The following is a 6,146-nucleotide window of genomic DNA, read 5'->3' on the forward strand; positions in this document are numbered from 1 at the left end:
GTTGAGATGGAGATCTCTGGGAGATTTTCGCCATTTGATATTACGTGGAGCTGGGAGGTCTCCTGTGGACCAGTGTCCTGAAGTTGCCTCTCCCACCTCAGAGGCACAGCCCTGACGCCTGGCTGGAGCACCAATAGCCTGTCCTCCACACAGCTCAGAATAAAAGGGAGAAAAAATAGAAGGAAAGAAAGAAAGAAAGAGGATAAAATAAAGTAAGATAAAATAAAATAAAGTTATTAAAATATAAAATAAAAAGTAATTATTAAGAAAAAAAATTTTTTTAAGTAAAAAAAAAAACAAAAAACTGGATGGTCAGAACCCTAGGACAAATGGTGAAAGCAAAGCTATACAGACAAAATCTGACCGAAGCCCGAGCCTGAGCTCCCAGCCCCCGCCTGCCCCGGCTGGTGAGCAGACAAGCCTCTCGGGCTGGTGAGTGCTGGTCGGCACAGATACTCTGTGTGGGAATCTCTCCCTCTCCCACCTCAGAGGCACAGCCCTGACGCCTGGCTGGAGCACCAATAGCCTGTCCTCCACACAGCTCAGAATAAAAGGGAGAAAAAATAGAAGGAAAGAAAGAAAGAAAGAGGATAAAATAAAGTAAGATAAAATAAAATAAAGTTATTAAAATATAAAATAAAAAGTAATTATTAAGAAAAAAAATTTTTTTAAGTAAAAAAAAAAACAAAAAACTGGATGGTCAGAACCCTAGGACAAATGGTGAAAGCAAAGCTATACAGACAAAATCTGACCGAAGCCCGAGCCTGAGCTCCCAGCCCCCGCCTGCCCCGGCTGGTGAGCAGACAAGCCTCTCGGGCTGGTGAGTGCTGGTCGGCACAGATACTCTGTGTGGGAATCTCTCTGCTTTTCCCTCTGCACCCCTGTGGCTGCACTCTCCTCCGTGGTTCTGAAGCTTCCCCCTCCGCCACCCGCAGTCTCTGCCCGCGAAGGGGCTTCTAGTGTGTGGAAACCTTTCCTTCTTCACAGCTCCCTCCCACTGGTGCAGGTCCCTCCCTTTTCTTTTGTCTCTGTTTTTTCTTTTTTCTTTTGCCTTACCCAGGTACATGGGGAGTTTCTTGCCTTTTGGGAGGTCTGAGGTCTTCTGCAAGCATTCAGTGGGTGTTCTGTAGGAGTTGTTCCACGTGTAGATGTATTTATGATGTATCTGTGGGGAGAAAGGTGATCTCTGCGTCTTACTCTTCCACCATCTTCTCCAGAAGGCCGAGAGTTCTTTTTTTAAATCATGAATTGGTGGTGGATTTTGTCAGATGCTTTTTCTACATCTATTGATATGATCATATGATTTTTCTTTTTTTAGTCTGTTGATGTGATGGATTACATTAATTGATTTTCAAACAATAATTTTTCATATCAAACAAATGTGTATCTTAGTTTTTCAAAGTTTGGCTTAAAGAGGAAAAATGTAATTTTCCCCTTCCATTATTTGTAAGGAGAAACCCAAAATACTGAAATATATCCTAAAGCTACTAGGAGACTTACCCTACTTTTCCCTGGGCATATTCCACTTATACCTTTGTTCAAGAACTGATAGGTATTACATGGTGGGGATAATTGTAGCACTTTATCAAATTGGCAGATGCTCAGTAATCATTTTTGTCCCCATCAGGCAACAATGGATACAAATAAAACGACACCTGTTGGTGTTCTTACAGCTGTGTTTGAATTGGAAGACACCAGCACTCATCATTCCAGATAGTAGGTAAACCAGAGGAGTGCTGACATTTTTCATGGTGATGGCTGGATATAAATACTTGGATCATCCTGGAGACTCTACTGCCCAGCCCAGTGTTTCTGTTTAGCCAATTCCTTCTCCTGCTGTATTTGTAAGCTCCAGATTGCTTATAAAGCTGTGGTACAAGAATTAATACTCAAGAATAAAAAGACTCTCCAGTATTATTTCTGCACTTGTGAGACAAGGCATAAGAAGGAAGTGTTTTTAAACCTAGGAATTTATTATTTCAGCTTTAGTACATGTAAATGCACAATATGCTAAGTGGCTTTTTCAGGCCAATAGTTAATTATCCAATGACCCAGTTATGAAAAAATCATTCATGAGGAAATGGTAAGATCCCTTACCATTGTGAGGGTTGGTTTGTTTTTCAACTTTAAATAGATTTGTATACCCACATCATGGAGGTGATAAAAAGAAATAATTCCATTTCATTTTTATTAGATTTTACTGCATGGAAAGTAAATATAAAGAAATAAGATGTTTAAAAATATTCCATATTTTAGACATCCAAATAACTTTATTGTTCAAAAATCTTACCCTGGGGGAAGGTACTTATTACATGAATGTTACCATTGCTGAAACATTTTTGAAAATCATTTTCTGGCATTTTCTTGTAGCTAGTTTATGTGTCATGCAAGAAACTAGTGAAAGGATATACTGATATATCAAGCTAACACACAATTTTCCAATCTTTAGAAGCAAAAACGAAGACCCTTGGAACAATTTTATATTTTAAACATAGTAAGTTTAAGTTGAAAGTAGTAAAATCATATTAGCTAGAAGCCTCTATTTTTAACTGATTTCTAGTGGTGTCTATGTAAATTAATGAAAGGTTTGAATTGTTGCCATTTAAAAAAACATGACAATTGAGAATACTGATGTATTCTGGACATAGGACAAAACCAGCAATCTATATTTTAACTTAATGAAGAATCAATTTTTGTCTTGGCTCATACATATTTGCCTTATGTGTTAGTGTATACTCAGAGGTTTCTGGAATCAATTAATCTTAAGAAGTTAAGAAGTAACTTATAGTCTTGTTGATACTGTAAATTTGCTTAGTAAGATTTTCTTTTTATAATCAGTACCAAGTGATACTTCAGCTCAGCTCCTGCCCAAATGATTAAAAATATAGAATGTATGGAGATTCCCTGGTGGTCCAGTGGTTGGGACTCTGCACTTCCACTGCAGGGGGAGCGGGTTTGGTCCCTGGTTGGGGAACTAGGATCCTGCAAGCTGCATGGAATGGCCAAAAAAAAAAATGTGTGTGTGTGTGTGTGTGTGTGTGTGTGTGTATATAATGCAGGCTAGATGATACAAATTTTTCTGGTTAAATATTCTTGTCTTAGTTTGAAGATTCTCCCATATATTTATTTTCTACTGTGTATCTACTGTGTATCTATGTATCTATAAATAACCATGCAACTATATTATATATAATAAAACCATATAACCATTTATAGTTATATATGGTTATATGTAATATACATATAGTTATAATAATATACATATAGGTGTATGTACTATAATGTAATATATTACCTCTCTTTCTCTCTAGTTCTAGGCATGTGCAGAAATTACAAAATGGTGGTCTTTAGTCCAGATTTGCTTGTGTTTGTTCTGCAGAATGTTGGCTTACACAGTATTTTAAGTTTGAATTATTTAAAAATCAAATAATTTTAAAATCCAGCTTTCTGGCTTCCCTTGAGCAGTCATTACTTCTGACAATACCGTCCTCCTAACAACAGCAAACCAAGTTGAACTGAGGGGAGGCTGCGACTATGGTGTGGGCCTTGTGCCCTGCCATTCACTACAGTCCCCCCACACTTCCTGTACCTTCCAGACACACAGGCCTAGGGTTAGTTGTCATTTATCATCTAATACGAGGCCTCAGTTTGAAATCCTTGATCTAAATCCTACTGAGGATTTTGATTTTAACCTCAGGTCAGCGGGTAAGGTTTTAAGCCTGGGCGTGGCATGGTATGGAAATTTCCATGGTCATGCAAATTTGGCTGGCTTGTTCTCAGCTCCTGTAAGGATAAGTGTTTGTTCGCACAGGCTACTTTTTTCAAGCTAGAGGTAATAGTTATTTGCTGTCTGTCAGGTTTGTGATTCTCTCCCTTCACTTTTTGGCCAGAGCGGAGTCACACTGTCTCTGATTGCTCTTAACCAGACTGTTTTGTATATTTGTCTACTGAATTTGCTTTTCTTGTGTCCTGGGGCTGCACCCCATTGTGGAAAGCTGTGATGTTGGACCCCTGTGGCTGTGTAAATACCAGAGCTTTGTTCAGGGAGCCCCTCAGATTGCCAGTGAATATGAATTGAATGATGATATTGTTCACAACTTTCCTTGCTGTTCACCTGCATGGCCAAGCATCCTAGCTTTTTAGACCCAGCTATTAAACATTAAGGTGACAGAGATGAAATGAATATGACAGAATGACAGTCTTGCTTTTGCTAGAACTAAATGATGCAGATGCCCTTAATTAGATTCAATTCCATATGCCTAGAGAGTAAACTCTTCTCCTCAAAAGATAGAATACTAATGTCTTGCATTGATGAAGGGCCTTTCATCTGGGAGTTTTCCCACATGGTTTATCAACCAATATGGCATAGTAAAAGCAAAGCAAGGATAACTTCAACCACAGATGGAATGTAACAACTGCCTAATGGTCTATAACAAAACAGGAGAGCAGGAACTATAAAAAGCTATTGAAAACATCATTAATGTTTACCCTGAATGCAAAGTATTATTTAAAACATGAAGTTAAATTTTAAGAAAGGTAAGTTTTTAGAGAATGAGAGCTAGCTGTTTTAAGTTCCGAGGACAGTACAAGAAGTAGTCTTCCAATGTGTAAAGATATTCATATACTTGATCTACAGAGGGGATTAGAGAATTTATCTTGAGGTCTTTAAAGAATGGCATGGCGCAGGGATGGAGGAGTGAGCGAAGGGGAGAACTAAGACCTCTCATGCCTCAGCATGCCAGTCCTTACAGTGATATTACAAGATACGTATTATTAGGGGCATTGTAGAGATGAGGAAACTGAAGCTCAGGGAAAGTGAGGACTTTACCCAAGTTGTTCAAGTGTTTGGGAGTGTGGCTCCTTGTCTGGGAGTGTGACTTACTGTTCCATAGTTGTTCTTGTCATTCCTGCAGAGGCTCTAGGGTCCTAATGCAAATAGTTTCCTGCCTTCATATGCCAGAGGGACAGAGGTCCTTGACTGCTGTCTATGGGTTCTCTACCGTGAGTGATAGTAAGTTAGCTATAACCTCTTCTTGCCTCCTCACTCTGTCCCAGAAAGTCTGTTATAAAATAATCTCCTTTACCCTTATAAGGCAACCAGCAGGCTTATTCTGCTGTTCTTACAGTTTCCCCTTCTTCCTCCACTTTTAATAGCTGTGTTATAGCTCCATCGCCAGAGCGTAGAAGAATTATATGTCACCCTTATCCTCATGAAGAGAAGAACAAATTTTTTTAATAATGGAGATTCTTGCATATTGAATTGAATGACCTCCTTTTCTGCTACTCATGTTTAAGTAACATGAGTTTATCTGTCCTTTTACAAGGAAGTTCCTGAGGGTTGGATCAGGATGGCCTTCCAAGCTGCAGAGCTCTTGGGCTTCTTCTCTAGTGTTGCTTTGAAGTGTTCAAAACCATGGTCTCTCGGTGTAGCCGTCTCTCTAGTTATTTCTGAAAAGGGCCTCTTCTGGCTTCCCATCCCACCACCCCCTGAATCTGGACTCCTTTTCCCCCCCAAAGTCCTTTCCCTGAGGTATGTCCTCAGTGTGCGACTCTCCTTTCTCCAGAGCCTTTGGAACCAGGCTCCCAGCAGTGCTCCTGCACTCACCTCAAGTGGGGGTCTGAGAAGCCTCCTTCTGTTTCCATTGTTTTTCTTAGATGAGCCCACTGAGCCCTCCATTCCCAGGAGGGATGCCTTCTCTTCATGGTGATGAATTTTCTGGCAGTTTCTGGATTCCCTGGCTCTTAAGACCACCAGAAATCCCTTTGTCTTCCCTCCTTTTGTGCAGAGCTGCTGCTCCCACATTCCCCTTGCATCCAACCTATATTCTGGATTCATGGAGATTCATTTGAATTCATTTTTTTATGTTACCCTACTTGATTTTTTCTATTTTCGAGAGAGGTGTAGAGAGGTGAAAAGTCTATGCCATCTCCACCAACATCTTGCCAAAGGACAACCTCTTAATTTATTTCCCAGCTTCTGCTGAGCCTTACCTGTAAAGTCCATTCTCCACCTGGAACATGCCTGCTAAACTGAAGTTAGACCATGTTTGCTTAACTCTCTTCAGTGGCTTCCTATCTTATTCAGAGAAAAGCCAAGGTCCTTACTCTCTAAGCCCTTCTCCTTCTACCCTCCCCTTGATCTCTCT

General features: G+C 39.9%; 1 pseudogene; it reads right to left on the reverse strand.

The window, feature by feature from the left end:
* Window positions 1-5,836, reverse strand: part of LOC102990490 (40S ribosomal protein S3a-like) — a 24,270-nt pseudogene extending 18,434 nt beyond the window's left edge.
* Between the last annotated feature and the right edge of the window lie 310 nt (window positions 5,837-6,146).

The sequence above is a fragment of the Physeter macrocephalus genome, chromosome 21 (genome assembly GCF_002837175.3).
Source record: "Physeter macrocephalus isolate SW-GA chromosome 21, ASM283717v5, whole genome shotgun sequence".
NCBI classification, from domain to species: domain Eukaryota; kingdom Metazoa; phylum Chordata; class Mammalia; order Artiodactyla; family Physeteridae; genus Physeter; species Physeter macrocephalus.